Here is a 21729-nt window from a genome sequence, read left to right as displayed (position 1 = left end):
CACATGATATTATACTGAGGGGATGAATCACGGGGCCCCGGGCATAAAGCACCTTCTGTTTCAGAACTGGACCCGTTAACTAACTGACGGTCTGCGGCTCTGTTACAAACTGCTCAGAGGTCAGATCCACGTCTCGCTGCTCTGCGTTCTAAAAGAAACCCTGATGCTGACAGACTGCCTCAGGAATTCAGTTCAGCTCACACAATCTGCTGTTTGATCTTGTTGATTAGTTATAAAGCCCTAAATCTGTCACCTCAGCGCAGTAAAAGCTCTGCAGCAGCAGCCAGGAGCCTCTCTCTCTCCCTGGCTCTGTGTTCCTGCTCACTTTAACACCTACAGGACCTGGACTCCCTCATCCAGGTTTCTGAGCTGAGGTGGACCACGTCAGTTACATGAAGCACCTGCAGCCCGGAGACAGTCGTTCTCTCTGTCGTCTCCTGCTGATTTACCTGATTTACACGTCACTTTGCACAAAAGCATGAGCAGATGTAGATGTTATAGTGACTGCAGGGTGTTCAGCAGACACGTCCCGCTTGATATTCATACAAACAGCTGAGAGAGGTTGTGTAAAGAGGAAGCGTTCGCTCCCTGACACGTTGTTTCCCAGCATTCAGCAGCAGAATGTTTTTTTGGGCAGAGGAGTTGCTGTAATCAGTGTTTTATAGCTGGAGAGCTCCACTGGTATTTCCTTTTGGCTGCAGCCAGCATCTTTCCGAACTTTAGTCTCAGTATGGGAAGAAAGCGAGAATTTTCTCTGTTTGATCGATTTCTAATGCAACAGAAACAAGTCAGTATTTTCTGACTAGATACGCTAAGCTGCTGCTGTTACGTATCCCTTCCTGTGTCACAGTGTTGGGCCTTCACTGTGAAAGCAGACGTTCACATTTCGCGAACATTCAGAAGGAGGAGGTCTTTGAACACATCAGCAGAGTCAGCTCTCAGTGTGTTCTGTTGTTCTCTGGAGCTTCTGGTTAGCGTATTTATCTGCGAGGTGTGTTGGTGGGTAATCTCGTAGAGAGGATGACAATCCTGTTACATCACCCGCCGTATTATCTCAGACATGTGACTGCGGCGGCAGGTTCAGGATGTACGCAGGCTTTAGAGGGCAGGTCTGTGATGACTGTGCATCATCAGCTGACTCTACCTGAGCTCAGAGGAGGACCGACAGCTCCACACTTGTCTTGTGGGTTCTGGCTCGGAGTCACACTGTTACTGATGTTGAAACGGGACATTTCATTGAGGAGGAGGAGGACGTCTGTGTCCGACTGGCTGCTTTTATTCATTCTTCTTCTTCTTACATAACTGAGTGATTCTGATGTTTGTGTTTGCGGGAAGATCCATGACATTAAACACACACGGCAAAGTCAGACAAGAGATCTGCATCCTGTAATGACGATCTGCTCCCACAAAGTCCACAAGGCTTTGAATTAGGGCTGGGTGATAAAACAATAATGATAATTATCGCAATAAAAATATAATGTTCAATATATCGTCAATAAATGTTTGATTTAATTCATTTGAATCACAAATAAATTAGCACTTAATTGTGTTATTTTGTTTAAAGTGGACTGAAAAAAGATTTACTAATCATATTTGTTGAAAAAGATTTTATCATAATAGTTTTGAATGTTCTACCTCAGATTTGTGAAGTGATCCCCTGTTTGGCATCAGCAAAAATCCCCCTTTAAACTAGAAAGAAATAATGATTTGATATTTATCGTGATAATTATCGATATCGATTGATGTTTTTATTGTAATAACATTTTTGGCCATATCGCCCAGCCCTAGTTTAAATGACATAAAGTTCACATTAATCCCTACAGCAGGGACCTTTAACACCAGAGACTGCTGTTCACTTCCTGTCAGTAGTCAGAGTTGGTTTCATGGAGTCATTTTTACTCAAAGCAGCCGAACCAAGATCAGAAAACACTCAGGTGGTTTTCTGAAGAGCTACGACGCCATTGTGTGGTTTGATTTGAGGGAGGAGGAAGCTGATGGAGACACAAACGTGTTGACGTGTTGAGCAGCAGTTACAATACAAGATGTTGTAGCCGCGGCGAGTCAAACATGAACCTCCGTTTTCATCAGCGATGACTTCATCATGAACAGGATCATTTTAGAAACATCCTGATTCGTATTTTGAGCCGCGACAAGCCAAAGAAAAAGGAAGTAAAACCTGCAGCCAAATACATTTTAAGGTCGACTTCAAACCAGGTCTCAATTTATTCAGTGGGGAATTAAGTTTGGACTCTTGAACCGTCAACTTCAGGTATAGATTGCAAAGTTAGTTTTGTTGGGTCCTTTCGTGAAAATAGTTCAGCTGACTGTAAAACTAATTCCCTACATCAGCGTCGTCCGGCCCTTTTTTGCAGAAAAGTCTTCAGATGCTAAAGAGATCAGTTTTGGGGAGCAGCTCCTGAAGGGTCCTCAGAGGTATACTTCTTCTTAAAAACAGCATTTTCATTCAGAGTCAAGCGGTTTCCCGAGCTCTGAGTCCTGACAGCTAAATAGCAGCATGGCAGCAGCAGGGAGACCACAACGAGGTGTTTGGCTGCTGAAGGCCTTTCTGCTCACCACAATCAGCCAACAATTTGTCAGCACACCGCCCAGTAAATCAGGAAGCTCTGACACTGTTATTATCGTCCCTGCAGCTCCTCAGAATAGAGCTGCCGTTAGTTTCGTCACGTGACGAGGCTCAACCTTTGCTGCTACACAGAGTGATGTCATCTGAGTTTCTACTGTTTACTGATTGTCATGACGAAAGATAAAACTGTCTGTGATGACCTTCCACAGTGAGGATTATAAACCTGTGCAGGGTTTGGTGTGTTTGTTTAGTCGTCATTCTGATGGGAAAGATAGTTTCTGTTGTAATCATCCGTCTGTCTGTACAGGCCTGCATGACTACAGTGACTTAGTGCTGCCAGAGGTGCCTGAACACATCCTCTGTCGACACTGTTACTCAGACCTGTACCTGAAGGCGCCACACAAAGGCCCCTTTCAGCTCCACATGTAGAACAGTGTTTCCCACAGAATGACAGACAACTTGGGCGGCGGCCGTGAGGGCTTATTTCTTATTTCATCATTTTGATGTAGCCTATCAAAACAAAACCAACTTGAAACGAGTGACATCTGCACAGTTGTGTTCACTGTCGCTTTACCTGGTCCGTGCTTGTAAAATATCCACCGTGTCCTCGACTTTTAACGTATTAGATAGCAGAATGCTGTATTGGGTCACTAAATATGCCTGGCTGGCCTGCCTTAGTAAAGTCTATGTGTGGGAAACACTAGACTTTTTAAAAGATGACTTTAAATACAAACATGCACAGAGATCTTTGTGTATTTTGGAGGCGCATCACAGCTTCTGTAAATGGAAAACCTTTGATACGTTTGCTTGTGGGTTGAAGTCCAGTGTTTCCAGGTTGTTGGACGTGAGCTGCTCCTCCTCTTCAGAGGATCTGGTTTCTCAGACTGAAAGGTCACGGACGTGTCGCTGCAATACACAGCCAGTGTCCTCAACGTGAACCGACATGAATGTGAGGATGTGCAGAAGCAAAGCTTCAGATCGTCTGTCAGTGTCAACACGCTGCTGGTCGTGTTAGCTGACCAGACTCCGAGCCTGCAGCCCGGTGAATCACCCCAAAGAAGGCTGATGATTATAATGAGTGCAGTCCAGTCATTATCAGGGTTATGTAATACCACTGTGAACACAGACTGCAGCGTTTTGACCCTCAGAGTTCCACTTCCTGCCTCTGTGGAAGTAAACAAACTCCTTCTGGACGGACGCCCATTGTTCCTGTTGCGCAGAATAAAGAATAGAAAGTTTTTCATTTCCCTATGTGCTGTTTTCCTGGAAGAGCTGCCTGAAAGAAAGCAGGACTGAGACTAAAGAAAAGCCGGATTCATACAATGAAGAGTGTCGAAATACAGTCAGGATGACACGTAGACACAAATGCAGCCTGTTCTTAACTTAACTTTTAGATTTAATGAAGTCAGGCAGCATTAGTGTGTGGCAGATCCCTGCTCAGCTGCAGCAGGCAGATTATCTCATTACACAGCAGCTGTTAGCAGCTGGACTCACACAAACACACTCAGTGGATGGTTATTAGCAGCAGTTTTCAGGGGAATCCCGGAGCTTTGAAGCGACAGCAGAGGTCCAGATGTGAGGAGGGGTTCAGGATTGTCAAAGTATTGCAAATGAAAGTTTTCTATTTTAAGATGAGATGAAACTGCGAGGGGGGTCGACGACTGTTCATCTGACAGAAAGCTTCTTAACAGTCACAGATTTGTCTGCAAAAACACTTGACTCCTCAGGGATCCGTGCTCCTATACATGTGGCTGATGCACAAACATCATCACTCAGTGTTGCTCACCGTTACTGTGCTGTAGTTTAGGTGGGGAAGCATCTTATTAACAGCTGAACACCTAAATGTGAGATGTGTGTACATCGTACGCAGATGATACTCCGATATATCTCCCTGCGTAGCCCAGTAACCCTTCTGCTCTGTCGTGTCAGTTTTTATCCTGGTGCTGAAACATGCAGGTGTATTAAGTCAAAGCTCTTCCCTGGTCCTGTTTTCACCATCTGAAAAATCCTCAATCACCAAAATGTGACCAGTTTTAAGTTTTAAATCTGCAGAAGTTTGTTTGTTTCCTCACAGCTGTTAAAATACCAGGAACAGAGAACCCAGCTCCACACCTTCACCTGGGTTTCTGTTTGATTTGGGTTGATTTTAAGATTTTATTGATAACCTTTAAAGGCTTTTCATGGCTTCAGATTACATTTCAGAGCTCTTACCTGCTGGCTGTTCCTTATGTCAAGACTTTGCTGTCAGGGTAATTAAATCATTGTAACATATCATAAAACATTATGATTGTTTAGTAGTGAGTCATAATGATTTGCTTCTGTAGTGAGTTGGATGGTTTAAAGAGCACTTCCTTGTAAAACACTTGGAATCTTTGAAGAGTCTTTGGAATTTAGATGAGCCGACCGTCAGTCATCAGCATTTCAACCCTCAGATGTTTGTTCTGGCCTTGAAGCGCCCCTAGCTCAAACCTTAATCCTTCACAAATGGGTCTCATCTCTGCTGCCTGCCAGCTTCTTGTCTCAAACAGAAATCAACACTCTGGTCCTGCAAGACGACGGCAGCCGTCTCAGACACACAGGTACCTGGACTCAGTCTCTGGGCTCTGCTCTCAGAGTTATTTTTGGTCCAGTTTCCTCTGCTGCGGATGTAGGCCACACATTCCTGAGGATCCCGTGCTCTGGCAGCACAGCTGCTGATCAGAAGGGATTAGTTTAATTTGCCGTGTTTTTAAGAGACTGGTCACGATATCTGGGACTGTTTTTATCCCGACCAAGGCCGAGTCTGAGAGCCTCATCCTGCCGGCTCATTCTGCTCCATTTCACAAATCCTGGTTTTATCTAGCAGCAGATCTCACACACCCTGTCTTCAGCCCGACTGTTTCTGCAGGCAGCAGTGACACAACTTTTCACTAAACTGAATACCCCACCAGCAGTTTGTTTTCAGGATTTTTCATCATTTTATTCAATGAAGAATTACTGAAGAGGAGAAAAGGCTTGCGAACTGTTGTAGCATGATGTCCTCCTGACTATAAACCAGCAGACAGAGCAGCTTCAGTAAACCTGGACGGTGACAGGAAGCTAATAAGCTACGCTAGCTGCCAAGATTCTTTGGTTCAGCTTCCCAGATGGGGCTAATTTGTGGTTTCTGTGACTGTAAACTAAATATATTTGGTGTAGGACTGTTTGTCAGACAAAACGATACATTTAAAGGAGCCACCTTGGGCTTTGGGAAATTGTGATGGGATCATTTTTCACCATTAAACGATGCATTGATCTTTGGAGAGACTAGTCGACATATTTTTTGCAGCCCTGGTGTGGTGTGTTGCAGATCGCAGCCTCTGCAGGTCACCAGCGCGGCTGTGGAGTCGTGTTTGGACTCATCGTCCTCTACAGACCGCAGAGAAAGATCAGACAGTTGTTCAGACTGCTGCACGTCACCGAGCAGCGACGCCACACACAGCTGATCACCAGTAGGTTCCTCAGCTGGTTGTGTGCACGAGCCGACTCGATGTAAGAAGCATGAAACAGTCTGCTGACTGACTTCAGAGTGTGTGACGTGGTTGATCCTCTGTTTCGACACACTGCAGCGTTAATCCTAATGGCCTCTGTCTGCCGTGCAGCAGCTGCTCGTGCCCTCTGCTCCTCGTTCGCGCTGCTCGCCGCCTGCCACGCTGCTCAGCACAAAGAAACTCTCGTTAAATGTCCAAAATGCTCCAGTTTCTCCGCCAGCGTACGCACACCTGCAACCTGAGCTGAGGACTATTTGTAGAGCAGCTGGGAGGCGGTGAGCTCTGGTTTCTGGCTCAGTTTGAAAGGTCAGCCAGGATCGTGGCTGACCTGGTGTGTTTAGAGACAGGAGGCACAGATTCAACGGAGGGGGGGCACTTAAAAAGGACTTAACTGGTATAAGACTCAAGTTTGACTTACATGCTTAAGAGAGTATCAGAAGAGTCACCAATCAATCGCCTATCGATAACCTAATCGTCTTGTTGTTTCTGCACTAGGATGAGTGTTAATACACACTAGAGACAAAACCAAACACCGGCTCCCCACCAGTTTCTAATACTTTCTTGGAAGGGAAGAGCTCGAGAGGTCTTTAAATCCTGCAAACTAAAAGACATACAGATCACAGGGGCTTTAGCTTGTGTCACTACATATCTTAGTCGGGCACGCCTTGTGTTGTTATGTTTCAAGTTGGGTGACCAAGATATGCATCAGTTTTATCAGCCAAAGGCACCATACGTGTTCCAGGACAGCTTTTACACACAGAAATCATTTAAATATGTTTAGATTGCTTGTGCGTCCGCAGGTTTTCATCTTTCTTACGTGTAAACAAAAAAATAAGGGTATCATTTCTGTTCCCTAAAGGTACATTTGTCAAAAAAGTACGCTGTAAGGTTCGGAAATGGTCCTCAAGGTGTTAACAACAACAACTGGTTTTAACAAGCTTAATGTCCAGGCAAAGATGCAGAACATCAGTGATCCCTGCCACCAGGACATAAAGGGGTGGTGATGGTCAAGTGGATAAGACACATGTCTTTGGTGTGATAGACCGGGGTTCACTTCCCCACTGTGAGACATCCACCATTGTGTCCCTGAGCAAGGCGTTAACCCCTCGTTGCTCCAGAGGTGTGCGACCTCTGACATGTCTAGCAATTGTAAGTCGCTTTGGATAAAAGCGTCAGCTAAATGAATAAATGTAAATGTGTGTCTGGTGTTTTTGTGTTTGAGCTCCGACTCTGGGCACTGACTGGGGCCCAGTGCACCATGGGAGCAGCAGGTTTACAGGAGCGGGGCTCTCAGTGGGCCAGTCGTCACGCGAAGGGTCGGCTGAGGTGGATTAGACCTGATTGTTCCCTGAAAGCTCCTCAGTGTGACATAAGCTGATTTCAGCTCACATATGATCCTTTGTTCTGGACCCGGTCCTCCGTCTGACCCGGTTTGCGTCTCGCTCAGCGTGTAAGCAGATTTAGGTCCCAGGTCAGAGTGAAAGGAGAGTCAGGATCCTCCCCCATCAGTAAGGAGCCGGAGAGCCTGACGCTGCTCTGCTCGGCGCTACAGGGACAGGTTTCTATTTTAGGGTGAAGACTGTAAATATTTAAACACAAAGTGTGACGCAGGGAGGAGGAAGACCTTTTTATTGTTTCTGTTCCCAGTGGTTAAAAATCTCCGTCTCTGTTGTGCTTAAAGTCCCCAGAGAAAAAAAGGCGTTTTAAACTCCAGATTAACACGAACAAGAGAAACACGCAGGTTTGATGAGGATCCTTGAATATGGCTCTCAAAGAGTAGCGACCCGGATATGTAGGCCGTCTGCAGAGGGACATTTTACAGTAAAGTTCGATCCAGGTTTTGAATTTGTTTAAGACACCAAAACACTGCAGAGGCCGGTTCATGACGGCAATTATTTTATCTTTCAAATAGCGAAACAGTAATCACACATAATCACAAAACTTTCCTTGTTAACAAAATATCAAATGTTTGATTTAATTCTTTTAAATCACAAACGTTAAGATATTTATTTTGTTGAGGAAAAAGAGACTGAAAACAGATTTTATTTAATTTTACTTATCTATTGTTGTTGAAAACAGATTTGCAGAAGTGACCGTCTGGTTTCAAAAATCAGCCTTTAAACCTGAAAGAAATAATGATTTGACATTTATCCTGATATTTATCGATATCGACTGATTAACAGTTTAGGACATATCACCCAGCCCTAGTTTCAGATGTCTTGTTTTGAGACATTTGAAAAGCTGGAGCATCAACACTTTTACGAAAAGAGTTGCAGATTAATTTTTGTATAATAATCTGCACTTTTTAGCCTAAATAAGACGTTAGCAGTGTAAACCTACGAGCCTGGTTGGCTTGTGCCCAACAACCCTGGAAGCTCACATCTGAGCCTCACAATAGACCAGGAAGTGAGGTGGGATGTCTGAGCTGTTTGGAAACAGGTTGTGAATGGAGCAGACTTCTACAGATTCTTTCCAAACATCCCAGTGGGAGTTTCCTGGAGACGGAGAAGTGGCTCGGCCCTTTTATGGCCGTGGGTGAGAGGCGGTCAGGCGGAGAGGAGGGAGTTCAGCCGAGCTGAGCAGGAATGTAAATGACTCCTCTGCTCGTACCTGCTGCTGGTGTTTGAGGAGGGGGGGGGCACATTCCTGCTCCTTGATGTCAGGTTACTGTGACACTCCTCTCAGTCACAGTCAGGAGGAGGAGGAGCCATCAGGCTTTGACCTAATTCAGGACGCACAGCTGGAGGTTTGAGCCGTCAGCTGCTTCCACTGATGAAAAACACATCTGATTTCCAGCAGCAGAACATCTGCCGACAGGAAAAGAGTTCGTTTTCACCAAGTGGCTGAAAAATGAAGCCGACGAGGGAGTCGGGGTGAAGTTTAATAAAACTCAGCTGTTTCATTTATATTAAGGCTCAAAGTTCTGTGTAATTAAGAACGTGGCTGCTTTGAGTGACAGGTGGGTCACTGGCCAGATGGCGACGGCGGGAGACGCCCACGCAGAGGCTCCATCCACACGAGTAGGTTTCACGTTAGAACTTTCCCTCCCTTACAGACTAAATCTGCAGCGAATCTGAACACCTAAAACACTGAAGTCTGGAAACGCCGCAGGGCCCGTTTTGGTTTTAAACTCCGAGGCAGCGTGTTAATGCCGACACGTGAACATGTTTGGCTTCCTGATTGGCTCTTACCAGTCACGATGCTGCTGACAGTTTTAGGTTTGTTGTTTTTATTGTATTTATTTGTTGTATTCTGCGCTGTGTAAGTAACACTTCCACACTTCACTGTGCATGTCGCCGTAATGTTGTTGCCACTACCGCCCAAACCAAGACCAAGACCGGTTCCCCACATTACATGACACATGATAAAATGTTTTTTGTCTTTTAATGACCTCTCCTCGCCGTGTCTTCTTCTTCTGTGGTGGTTTAACAGCAGCCACTGCAGAATCTTCTCCTCTAGCTGTTTATCTTGAGGAACCAGCTCCTAATATTTACACAACAGTAGTGGGTGCAAATGTGATTTAATTTGCATTTTCTTTTACCCGAGTATCTTGAAATTAGGTTAAAATATGCAGCTAGAAACCAAACCAGTGTCTGTAGCTCTGAGGGCGGCTCTGAGCGTATCTGGCTCCAGTCCAGCAGAGACGGATCGATGCTCCTAATGGTTTAAGTGCTGCTGGAGCAGAAAGCCGGGCGTGTGAGCGGCGTCTAATGCTGCTGTGGTTTATTCCATTAGAAACAAAGCTGCTTCTTATCTTGTTAGTTTAGCAGGGAGCAAACACGGCAGCGTTCAGCGTTGGACGTTTCTCACGCCATGACTCTCCTGCTTCATCTGTAACAACCAGCTCTGCTGGACTGAGCGACACACTGACAGGATCGTGAGGCTTTACTGATGTCTTAGGATCGCAGGTACAGACGAACATTCAGCACACTTCAGTATTTGTCTTCTTACTGGACAGGTTTTTAAGTCCCGCCCTGTTAAAGAGGCTTTCACATGAACAGATCGATGAATCTCACTGTGAGTCAACACTTCAGTAGCTCCGGTCTTTGAGACGAGCCGTTAAGTTTGGGTGTAACCCCAAAAGGAGGAAGTCAGGTGACGCTGTAGAGACACAAAGTCCACAGAGGGAGGAGGTCGTGGTGGATGGAAACCTAAATTCCACATGTAGATAATCACATAAGATCCACATAATGTTTCTCCATATTCAAACCGCAAAAATACTGACAAAGAAGATGTGCAATACAGACGTTCAAAATAACCCGTCACACAGCCGTTAATGTCTAAACCGCTGGCAGCAAAAGTGAGGACACCCTAAGTCCAGCCAGACGTCCAGCGGTTTAGACATTAACGGCTGTGTGATGTGTTATTTTGAGGGGACAGCAGATTTACACTGTTATACAAGCTGACACTCACTACTTTACACTGGAGCAAAGGGTCATTTCTTCAATGTCGTCACATGAGAAGATATTTACAGATATTTACAGGAATGTGAGGGGTGACTCACTGTTAGAGACTGTAGCTTGTAGCACAGGGTCAGCTGGAGGCTAAACAGCTACTGGCTCACTTAGGTCTTGAATAAACAACTGCACATGTTGGTTTGGGATCATAAACACTTTATTGATCCCCGAGGGGAAATTCTTGCTCACAGTTGTGTCAAAGCATAAAAGAATAGAAATGATAACAGAAAGATTTTTATTAATAATCTAAATAAGAGTGTGGAAAATGTTCAGTATTTTAGAGTATATGAGAGAATTTTAATGATAAATAATTATAAATAAAATATTAATAATCATGTTAAATAAGTAAAACTTTAGCTAACTTGTTAGCTAGCTTATGTTAAGTTGTCTCTTTGTTGTTGACAGAACAAAACAAACGTGGCTCATGTGCCTGTTAATCTGAGATCACACTAGCTTTGGCCTTGAAGAATTATTCTGGAGACTCTTTGTTGATCCGCTCTGATCATCAGGTCTGCAGAGGCTGAAGGTAAACGCACCTGATGTGACTCTACGCTCGTCATTAGCTCGGTGGGATTTGTGTCCCTGTCTTTAGAAGCTGGACCTTCCTGCTCTCACATGGTTTTATTTTCCCACAGCAGGTGAAGATATGAGATACTGGACAGTAAAAGCAGGTCAGTCTGTGTGCGGCAGATGATCCCAGATCAGACTGATGCCCTGAAAAAGAGGTATTTAGTGTAATCCAGGCGCTGCAGAATCACGCCGAGCTCTCGGTGGTCAGGACCGTCTCCGTGCTGCTGAGAAACACGATCCAGTTATTTGAGTGGGTCAGCAGAGACGCTGGAAATCCTGCTGCTGGCTGTGATAATCCCACTGCCCAAAACCTCCAGGACAGTTTATTAGAAACTGTTTCAGTGTCGAGAGGATGTGTTTGTCCAGGTGTTTCCTGCCACGTGGTGACAGACCGGCCTCTGAATCATAAAGGATCACCTGTGACTTCACTGTGTGTCATTTCCTGATGCTGCCTTTTAAATGAAATGTAGTTCTTTATCACATCTCAGAAGCACAGGTGTCATTCACACCGGGGACGCTGGGGACGCTGGGGACGAAAAACAGAAACAATAAATGTTAACTGAGAAAAGTTTATTTGCACAATAACAAAACATGCATTGCAATTTAAATATAGAAGAAACAAATGTGCGTGGTCCAAAAAAGGAACTGAGAGATGGCTGATCTATCTATATATGACAGATCCACTCGTCCATCATGAGCTGATGAAGAGGCGGATGTTTGGAAATAGATTTACTTTACCTCGATGTATCCCGCTGTGCCTTGTCCAATCTCTCTTTGATAAACTGACCTGAAACACAACCCGCTCGACCCTGCGCGGCTACGTAAACTGTTAGGTCGTGCCCCGCCCCCTCCGATCACCTACTTTACGTTAGTAGCAGAACTTGACTTAAGTCATTTTAGTCCTGTGTAACTAACGTAGTTATTTTAACCTCAACCGCGATCATTTCCTAAACCTGCGACGTTTCACGACGTTAACCGCTAGTTTTATTTTGAAAGTCCAACCAGACATTAAATCTTTATTCTTGCTGACTTCACAGGGCTTCAAACGCCGTTAAAAAGCCACGCCAAGCGCCCATTTGTGACGAGTTGGGATGTGAACATGTTGCCTAACGAGGAGCAGTGTGCAGCCGCTGTGCAGCGCCCGGGGCCTCACTGAGGGGCCCCTTCGGCAGAGGTCCGTGTTGGACTTGAACCTGCGACCCTGCGGTTCCCAAGCGGACCGAGCTTCTGCCGCCTTCTCGTTAAACTGGGGGTGTGGGGGGGCACTGAGAGAAGGCTGGATGGAGGCATTAAGCTGGCTTTAACCCTCATTATGTGATGAGGAGGGAGTGATGAAGAAAATAGGTCTGATGTGTTTGTTTTTCTGAGGGGTCAGCTGACTCTGTGAGGGGTCACTCAGGAAGTCAGTGGATGTTTGCTCTCGGTGTTCAGTCTCACAAACTCGGACGTCGTGAACACAGAGACACGGACAGGAACAATGGCTGGCAGGTCACACGGGAATCAGACAGCTGGCGGCAGCTCTGTGCCCTGAATTCAGGCTTCAGGCTTCATCCTAAACCTTCTCAGGGCAGAATATCAGCGAGAGCAGGGGGGCGTTATCAGCTCAGCTTCTTCAATCATGTTGTTTGGTGATTTTGTCTTTGTGGTGAGGATAAAATGTTTTCCCACTACGTGAACAATAAAAGTTTTCTACATTTTCAAGCAGGAAATTATTTTAACAAACAAACAAAAACTCATTGTGTGTGTTTGCTACACAGAATGTGCATCTGAAAAAATATGATGCAAAAGTTTGCTGTGAGCAGCAGAAGCAGACTGAGAGATTAAAGGCTCACAAACGTTTGTTTGTTTTAGAAATTCTTTATTCTGAAATTCTAATAGTTTTAAGATGCAAGATCCAAATTAATCCTTGTATTACAGTAATTTCTCAACTAAATAGGACTCAGGTTTTTTGTTTCTGCAGACTGAGACACAAAAACTGTTTTAACTCCCTAAGTTGTTCAGGATCAAACCTGAGCTGTAACCTGAGTGTTTGGTTAGCAGCCTGGAAGACAGAGTTCAGGGTGAAGTGGTGACCCTTTCCTCTTTGACTTGTTTAACCACCAGCTACAACTCAAAATACCCGTCCCCACTATAGACTGTGGCCCCCGCGGACACACAGATCTGACCTCAGATCCGCTTTGATACCAGGACTCAGCGCCCCCTGCTGGACTCTGTGTGGTGGGACTCAGTCGGTCAGTGGAGAGTCGCTGACATCTGGTGGATTTATGCAACATGTTCACCAGCTCTGAACCAGGTCTGAACCAGGTCTGAGCCCGTGCTCTCCTTCCAGTCAGCAGGCTGAGTGTGAACTGGACTGTTTCCCACAATGCACTGCTGCTGGGGCCTGTCACAGCGGTAAATGATGAAATAAAGAGCCAGTAAACTTTTATTTCTGGTTCCAAGGTGCTTCACAGAATTAAAAACCATGAAGGCATTTCAGGGAGTGAGCTAGACAACAGATCTGGGTCCAGTGTGCTCCAGAACCTGGAGGCGTGTCTGACGTGTCCGCGTTGTGTTGCAGGTGAGCTGCTGAGCCAGCCGCGGCCCGACGGTCTGACCGAGGTCATCTGCCCAAAGAACGGCTCGGAGCGGGTCAACGTGGCCCTGGTTTACCCCCCGACGCCCACCGCGCTCAGCCCCTGTCTCAAGTGATCCGAGGGCCGGCTCGTCTCGCCGCTGCACCACCAGAGCCTGCACCTCCACCTGTGACTGTCCACGCCTCCCTCATCAGCCTGCTTCACCCCCGCCCCCCCCAGCTGAAGGCAGCTGACCGGATCCCTGCTTCACACGTACGTACTCTAACCTGCAGCCACACTTCTTCTTATTTCACTGCTTTATCTCTTGTCCTGCTACAAACACGTGATATACAAGATGAAGAGAAACTGACATCTGACTTAAACTCCTGTACTTTAAATATAAAAGAAACACATAAGAAAAACACAATTACACGAGAGTAGATCATTAAAGAGATCAAAAACAAGGAGGCGTCTGGAGACCTTTAAAGAGTCTGAACGAAGAAGTGATCATTTTAAATTGAGTTTAAAGGATGAGGCCAGCTGATGATCAGTCCACGCCGTTCTTCCTCCAGCTGAGCAACGTGTCGGCTTTTAGTTTGTGTTTTTAAAAACTTTGTTAAAGGACGTCGTGTTTTTCCAGAGTCGCTGCCAAACTTTGCACCAAACAAATCCACCTCCTCCTCTTTGTGGCTTCCTGTTACTCAGAATCAGTTTACATAAAATAGATCAAAATAAAAACAGATGTACAAAATAGACTGTGCACAATATAATAACGATAATAGTCTTTCATACATTCAGACGAGTAACACATCAAAACAAACAGCAGCACGCAGATTAAAGCAGGAGAAAGGCAGCAGACGAGTGTTTCATCAGTTAAAAGCAAAAGCATGAAAGTAGTAACATCTATAGCTGCAGCTTCTCTTATTTGTAAATGGAGTTAAACCATGAGGTGCTTTAAAAAACAAGTAAAAGAACTTTAAAATCAGTTCCAGTGCAGAGAAGCTAAAAGCAGAGTGACGTGTTCTCTCACTCTGGTTTCAGTTAAAACTTTTCTCTTAGCTGCAGCCTGTTAATGTTTTAGTATTGGAAGTTATTTACATGCATCAAGCAGCTTTAAAAACTTGGATGTTAGCGCGTCCTTGAATGGAAAAGTTCTCTACGTGTTTACAGACTCGTCGTTGTTCACGTTGCCTCCCAAATCCTTGTCTGCGGTCGAAATGGTCGCGCTGAAGATTTAATGCGCTGTTTCCTTCTTGTGTTGCAGGACGTTGGCGCCTGACGTCTCCTCACGAGACATCGAACAGTTTTTAAGGAGCGTGACGACCACAAACTTCACCGTAGCATCAAGCGTGGCCTGCTGCCTTCACTGACCCTCCACCAGAATCTCCTGCCTCCTACTTTTTAAATCTGAAAAACAGCAGCTGAAAAGGTGACGGACTCTAAAGGAGAATAATTTTTAACACTTACTGAGGAACTTGTTCAAATGTGGGCCAGGAGACGACTCTGAGGACTGAAGTATTCTGCAATATCTTGACGTGTTGGACCTGAGGACGGCCCTGAAGGGAGCGGGACTGTGTGCTGGTGTAGATATTTCTCTGTGAGGACATGTTGAGGCAGAACGAAGTGTGGGGCTGTCGCTGTGTCACTAGCTTGCTTTAAATTTTCTGGAACTAACAGGATGTTCTTAAACGCACCGCCAGAGGTCACTGAACCTGCTGCACACCTGGTTTCACGTCTGTACAGTGAGCTGCAGCCGGTTAGCTTAGCTTAGCATAAAGACCGGAAACAGGGGGAAACAGCTAGCCTGGCTCGGTCCAAAGGAAACCAGGTCCACCTTCCGGCTCGTCTAAAGCTCCCAGACCAACCTGAGAGTTTGGTGTCTAAATCAGAGCTAAGCTAGTCAGATGCTAAGTGACACAGCTGCAGCTCCATCATGTCTGCGGTTCACACCAAACTCTATAATGCCGGTTTCACACACAACAAGAATTATAAATTCCCATCGCGTTTATTGCGTGAGTTTGACGAGTGACAACGCTACAAAACACAATGAGCCATTAGTTCAGCTGTGTGAACCCAAAATAATGATTTAGCTGTGATTTAGTTTCAATAAACGGATCAAAATGAAGCTGAATTAACGACATCATGATGCCGATTTGTTAAAAATATGAAGTCATGCTTTGTCTGGACTGGTCAACATGACAAACTAACAACTTTTAAAATGCCTGTTTTCTGAATGGAGTTTGGATCAATCAGGGCTATTTGTTTCATAGCAGCTGTAATCGAGTAACAGACATATTTTCTGAGCTTACCTGGTAGTTCATCTTCCTCGCTTATTTTGTCGTCCCATCTGTATAAACATGAAGTCGTCCTAACACAACAGATGAGAAGCGCGAGTGAAGATTTTTAATCCAAAACATTATGAGTAAAAAGTTGAGATTTCAGCTCACACCAGGGAGCGTCGCCTGTGATGCTCCACATGGTGGCGCACTTCACGTTGCCTCCAGCGCGTCCCGTGTGTCGCCCGGCAGGAAATCGCACCGCGTTGCGTGTGAAACCGGCGTTAACGCGACGGCAGCAGTCAGAAAAGCCTCTTCCTGCTCAGAGGTCGGGTTCAGCAGGAGACGGCGTGACGTTAACTGGCGAGCTTGTTAATCCGAGGAGGTCGGCGGGATCTGTACAGATATTTATCGACACCGTCTCCCCCGACCCCGACCACAGAGTTTCATTTCATCAGACTGTTTCAAGCAAAAGGTCTTTGTTTCATTCTGGATGTTTTTCACTGTTAAAGTCGACGTGTGTTTGGAGGGAGATGTAAATAATATCTTTATTTTTGTATGTGGACTCGAGCTTTGACTTTATTTCCAGTGGATGTTGTGCATGACTCACTGTGAGAGCACACAGGGTTTTATATGTAGCTGGTTCCAGCCTCTCACGGAGCAACATGAAGTACCAAATACAAATAAACCGGCTGAAGTACCACGCAGCGCTGTGTTGTTTATTACCAGTACCACACAAGTAGGCTACATGAAGAGTGTCTGTGGGTGAAACTCTACTCCTGAGCATTAATAAGTAGTATACGCAGTACATAATGCAGAGTACTTTCATGTGTATTAATGTATTTGTCAACAACTTCTCCTGTGAAGCATCTGTGTATAAAATAAGGCTGCAACTGAATTTTGTCATCATTGAATAATCTGCCAGTTACTTTCTTACAAAAACAAGCATCGGAGTATTTAGAAAAGCGCTATGAAATAAAGATGGATTCATCTTGTGTCCTTTTAGAAGGTTGAAACAAGAGAATATTTGGTATTTTTGCCTTTTTCATTAATGACTTATTAAAATAATTGGTATTTTTTTGTTGATCAACTTGTGGAATAATTGTTTTAGCTCTAATACGTTCACATAAATAGTTATTGGTGATGTAAAAATGACAATTTTCCCAGAACACTATTACAACAATAGTGATTTATTGACGGCCCCTAAGGTGAGCTGACCTCACTGATACTGCCAGCGGCCCCGTCCACACTACTGCGTTTTCCTATTAAAACGGAACCTTATGCTGATTTTGCACCTCCCGTCCAGACTAAAACGTGAAGTTTGAAGATGGACGAAAACGGAGACGCCCGCGTTTGGCTCTCTGATTGGGTCTCATAAGTCATGCAAAGCAGAAAAACGAAGCTGCTGATAGTTTTCAATTTGGTATTTATATTAAAATGTTTTGTATCGTGCAAATAACACTTACAGCCTACACTGTGCATGTCGCAGTTTACTTTGCGGCGACTCTGTTTCCGCAGCCACAGTGTCTTTGTCCTCCCGTGTTAGATTCAGTAACAGTCCAAGCTCGTTATTGGTCCGTGCAAAAAGAATCTCGCCAGTTAAGCGTTATGTGGATTTGGATTTCTCGACAGAGGTTACAAACACCTCTACGTCATCTGACTTGAAGTTCAATGATAGTTGATGTTTCTGCTCCATTTTCAGTGTATGTTTAGGCTAGACTATTTAGAGATAAGATAGGATTCCTAAAGTTAGTTAGGATTTGCTTTGCTGTAATAACCTACCAAACAGGGGAAAATCCTTTCTTAGACTCTTCCTATCTGAAGACTTAAGATAGGAACTTTCTGTAAAATGGCCCCTGGTCTGATTCTTTGTCTGTATTTCTTTATTCTTTCGCCAAATCATCTGTAACTACAGAATAGACCATCTGTTTCATGTTTACACCGGCACGCACATGCACAGTGTACATGAAGGGCCACTAGATGTGCGATTTCAGTCGTTTAATACAGATGGAGATCCATCCATCTTCATCTCCTTATCCGGGGTCGGGTCGCCGGACAGACTGAGATCAACTCTGATAAAACGCTAAAACCCTACTGATGACGGAGATCGTATTTAAAACGTAGTGTGAACGGGGCCTGGGTGAAACTGAAAGTGCAGCTGGATCCATGAGTGATTGTCAGTTTTAAGTTGGATATTCAACAAACTTTACCGCAGTGTGCACAGTAACATGCATCAGTTGTTGGTTTAAGAAGTCATGTTGTCAGTGGAACACAGACATTTCTCCCTGAAGAACACGGCCCTAACCCCTTTGTACACGAGTGAACCCGAGCAAAATCATCTATTAAATCTAAAACATCAATTTATAACCTCACAATGTAGTGACCTTCTGATTACAAAACTTCATGAGGTGTCAGGAAAGGGCCGACCCAGTCTACCTAATGTTTCTGTATTTATGCAAATTACTGAATTTGAGCCAGTTTTTTCTTGTGGTGTCTTTAAAATTAGGAAATGATAGTAACGTCTCCGACTAAAATATATGTACGTATATTTCAGGATGTGGTGCTTCCCTGGGAAAAATCAATTTGGATATAAAATAAACTGTTTTCTAAATATGGCTTTCCAAAAAAAAGTGGACTCTTGGCTCAAGTTGCCCCCAATGAGGGGTAAGTGTGAGCCACATGGGGGTCCGGGACATCAATGTCATTTCACGATGCAAACTCAACAACATTTAATCAGTGAAACATTGCAGCTATGTCTCCATGTTGATTCAAATCCACAAGAAGAGTTGAAGCCTGTCTGTTTTCCATTTATAGAAGCATGACATGATGGTTTCTGGACAGAAATGCATAATGTCACATCATTTCAGTGATGCATTAGAATGCAAAGTAAAATATCTGGCTGAATTTCTCCCAGACCCCAACCTGCCATTTTAACAAAATTGTGTCATCCAGCAGTTTAAGTGTAACGTCATGCTAACAGTATGGCCTCATATTGTAACTTCCTAAAGCACTAACACATGCGTAAGATTTTCTCAAGCCTGTCTGTAATTGTTCAGACACAAGAATCAGGACTCACTGAACATGAAAAAAATCACTTTGAACGGTAAAACTTTTTTTTTTACAACAAGGGGTGGCTCAACTTTACCACTGGCTCCAATCACCCTGCCCCGCCCTATTCCTTAAACCTTAGTAGTCACTATTAAAAGTTTGAGAGTAGCCTGTAACGTTCATCCAAAGTAACAGATTAGCCTAAGCAGCCTTTTTCAAATAAATAAATTGATTTATAAGTTATACAAATAAATCAGCACTCTAAAGTAATAATGTGTGGAAGAAATACAACAAGTATGAATTATGTTCAATATTTAGGCTACACTATTTGTTTATTTATTGAGTTTAACTATCCTTAAAATGACAGTTAAAAACTCGGACATTTTATTTTGGTCTCTGTTTCCGGTTTTCACTTTCTTGTTCAATTTCCATTTTACAAGTTGGATAATGGAACAGGCCGAAGCTTTGGTGCGCTATATTTTATTGCGTGTCTTCATTCAATGCGACAATAACACAGCACAGTGCTGACATTGTTTAGGCAGCAATGAACTCACATTGTTCAGTAAACATTTGCATTAGTGCAAGTAGGTCAATGAAATTAGGAAATACTCCCCTAAACTGGCTGTTTTCATCATACAATGTGAACAACTGCAGATGAATTATACTTCATGTACAGTAGTCTGAATCAGTCATCAGCATAGGAGGAACTCAAATCAAAAACGTGTGAATGTGAGGACTTTTTGAAGTGAAAACTTTACCTTAAAATTAAAACAACAAGTAAACATGTTTCTGTGTGTGGAAAGAAACAGACGGGAACATTAACAGAGAAATAACTTTCTGATCTTGGTTCATGTCTTCCACATTGAGTAAGGAGCTGCCTCTTTGTTTTGATGAGGACAAAGACTCTGGAAACAGAAGAAAAATGAGGCTGGACTTGGAGCAAAAGTTCTCAAAAGAGTTGTGAAAGTCCAGACTTCTTTTCTTCAGGACTAACCGGAGCCTCCAGCTGTCACTGCTAATCCATAAAATACATCCGCCTGATTTCAGAGGATTTCTGTGGACCTGAAACATCCAACATCATCCAGGAGGTAGGACTCACTCCCAGCAGCAACCTGTCCGATGGTTCATGTAGCGCTGGGTTATATTGTTCTAAAGTGTCTTTTTATTGCACAGACTGCGACAGCCTTCATGAGATCAGTGAGGGATGTAAAGGACACAGTCATGGCTGGAACAGCTCAGCGTCTACATATGGCTGTGACACTAAGAAAAGTTACTCTTTAAACCTGTAAACAGCGGCTCCTCTGTTTGTTGCTGCTTTTTTTATCAACACTAACGAAACTTGTCTCCACTTTGTGTCAGAACACTGTGGTTCCATGGAGCATATAGTAGCACACAATATAACAAGGGTTTTCTCATGGAGAGCTTTTAAAATGTACAACCTTTTATAACATTAAGACACACAAAGCTCTTTACCAAGAAAACACTTGGAGCTGTAAACAGTTTCCAACAGTTCAACCAGTATGCAGACCTTTTTACTACAAATCTGTGTTGTGCTGCTTTCAGAGTTTACAGCCTGTACAGGAAAGTATCTCTGGTTTCAGTGTCTCTCCGTTCACATGCAGCACGACTCTCTGAAGAAACTCATAAGTACACTTCAGGCTTTCTGGGTACTCAGCCTGGAGGACTACTGCAAGTACAAGTACATGAGTGTATCAGGGCAGCACTCAGTTTACTGCAAGTCATTGCATTGCATGGCATTTCCCTCTCCACTGAGAGCTGCAGGACTTAAAAATTAGGCAAAAGCATAAAATACAAAGTGTGCAACGGTTTCAGCGCCGTCAAGGTGAAAAGTGACATCAGTAAAGGTGTGAGGGTTCAGGGCTTAGGGCTCAGGGGGGGACATTGGAAGTGTTCTGGTGTCTAAACAAGATGGATCTTCAACTTTCTTTAAATCTGGAGTTTCTCTAAACCCAGCTCAGTGTCAGCTGCTGCTCCATCATTTCCTCTCTTGGATTGAACTCAATATAGAAGTCGAGCTGCTTTAATTTTCAGAGATGGATTTTCGATGATTAAAGTTGTTAAGTCAGAAAAACCAGGGAATAAAAAACATTGAGGAACTATACTCTTTGGCTTTTATTTAAATTCAGATGAACTGCATGTAGAGATCACAACTCTGTTTAAGGCTCATTTTTGATCATTTCAAGTTAAGTGTTTTAAGTGCAATAAGAAAAAGAACTGGAGGAACACTGAACGCAAATACATGAAATAAAAATAAATAAACACTAAAACCCAGCACACAAGCAGGCCTTCAGCATCATCATCGTATAGTTATTAAAGTCATCTCAGCCACCACTTTTAAATGAAAGACTCATCAGAAGCTCTTTAACCCTCCTCTCAACATCATTTGACCACAGCAATATAAACCTCCAGAAAAGATTATAATTAAGGTATAACCAGGTTATGTGTCAGGTACTTCATATTCTTTGTTGACTCCTAAATAGACCTTTAAATAAATATAACCACTCTCCCTCCCCTTCTTATCCATCCAGAAAACTTATTACACGACAACAGAAAAATATGCAAATCACCATGAATCTCTTCTGATGACCTAAAATTGAACAGAAAGATCTGTTTGGTGTTTTAATGGCTGGATATTATTTAAGGTACAGATTTTTGTTATTTGTAACATTTGGAAAGAAAGATAGTTCCTGTTATCGAGGATGGTAACAC

At 43.8% G+C, this 21729-nt stretch overlaps 1 long non-coding RNA gene across 2 annotated transcripts; it reads left to right on the top strand.

Annotated features, from left to right (window-relative positions):
• The first annotated feature begins 7241 nt into the window (after positions 1-7241).
• Positions 7242-16845, top strand: LOC119914701. 2 transcript variants are annotated; one of them, XR_005446822.1, is made up of 3 exons: positions 7242-10001; positions 13681-13948; positions 14940-16845. It is a non-coding gene; the product is annotated as an uncharacterized LOC119914701 (long non-coding RNA). The 2 variants fall into 2 exon arrangements; XR_005446821.1 differs by lacking the exon at positions 7242-10001 and having other exon boundaries at positions 13678-13948.
• Positions 16846-21729: the final 4884 nt, after the last annotated feature.

The sequence above is a fragment of the Micropterus salmoides genome, unplaced genomic scaffold, assembly GCF_014851395.1.
Source record: "Micropterus salmoides isolate LMB-PRFRI ecotype aquatic unplaced genomic scaffold, ASM1485139v1 Ms_hic_scaffold_20, whole genome shotgun sequence".
In the NCBI taxonomy this organism is placed as follows: domain Eukaryota; kingdom Metazoa; phylum Chordata; class Actinopteri; order Centrarchiformes; family Centrarchidae; genus Micropterus; species Micropterus salmoides.
Note: the sequence above shows the minus strand (reverse complement) of the source record. Positions and strands in the feature narration are given on the sequence as shown.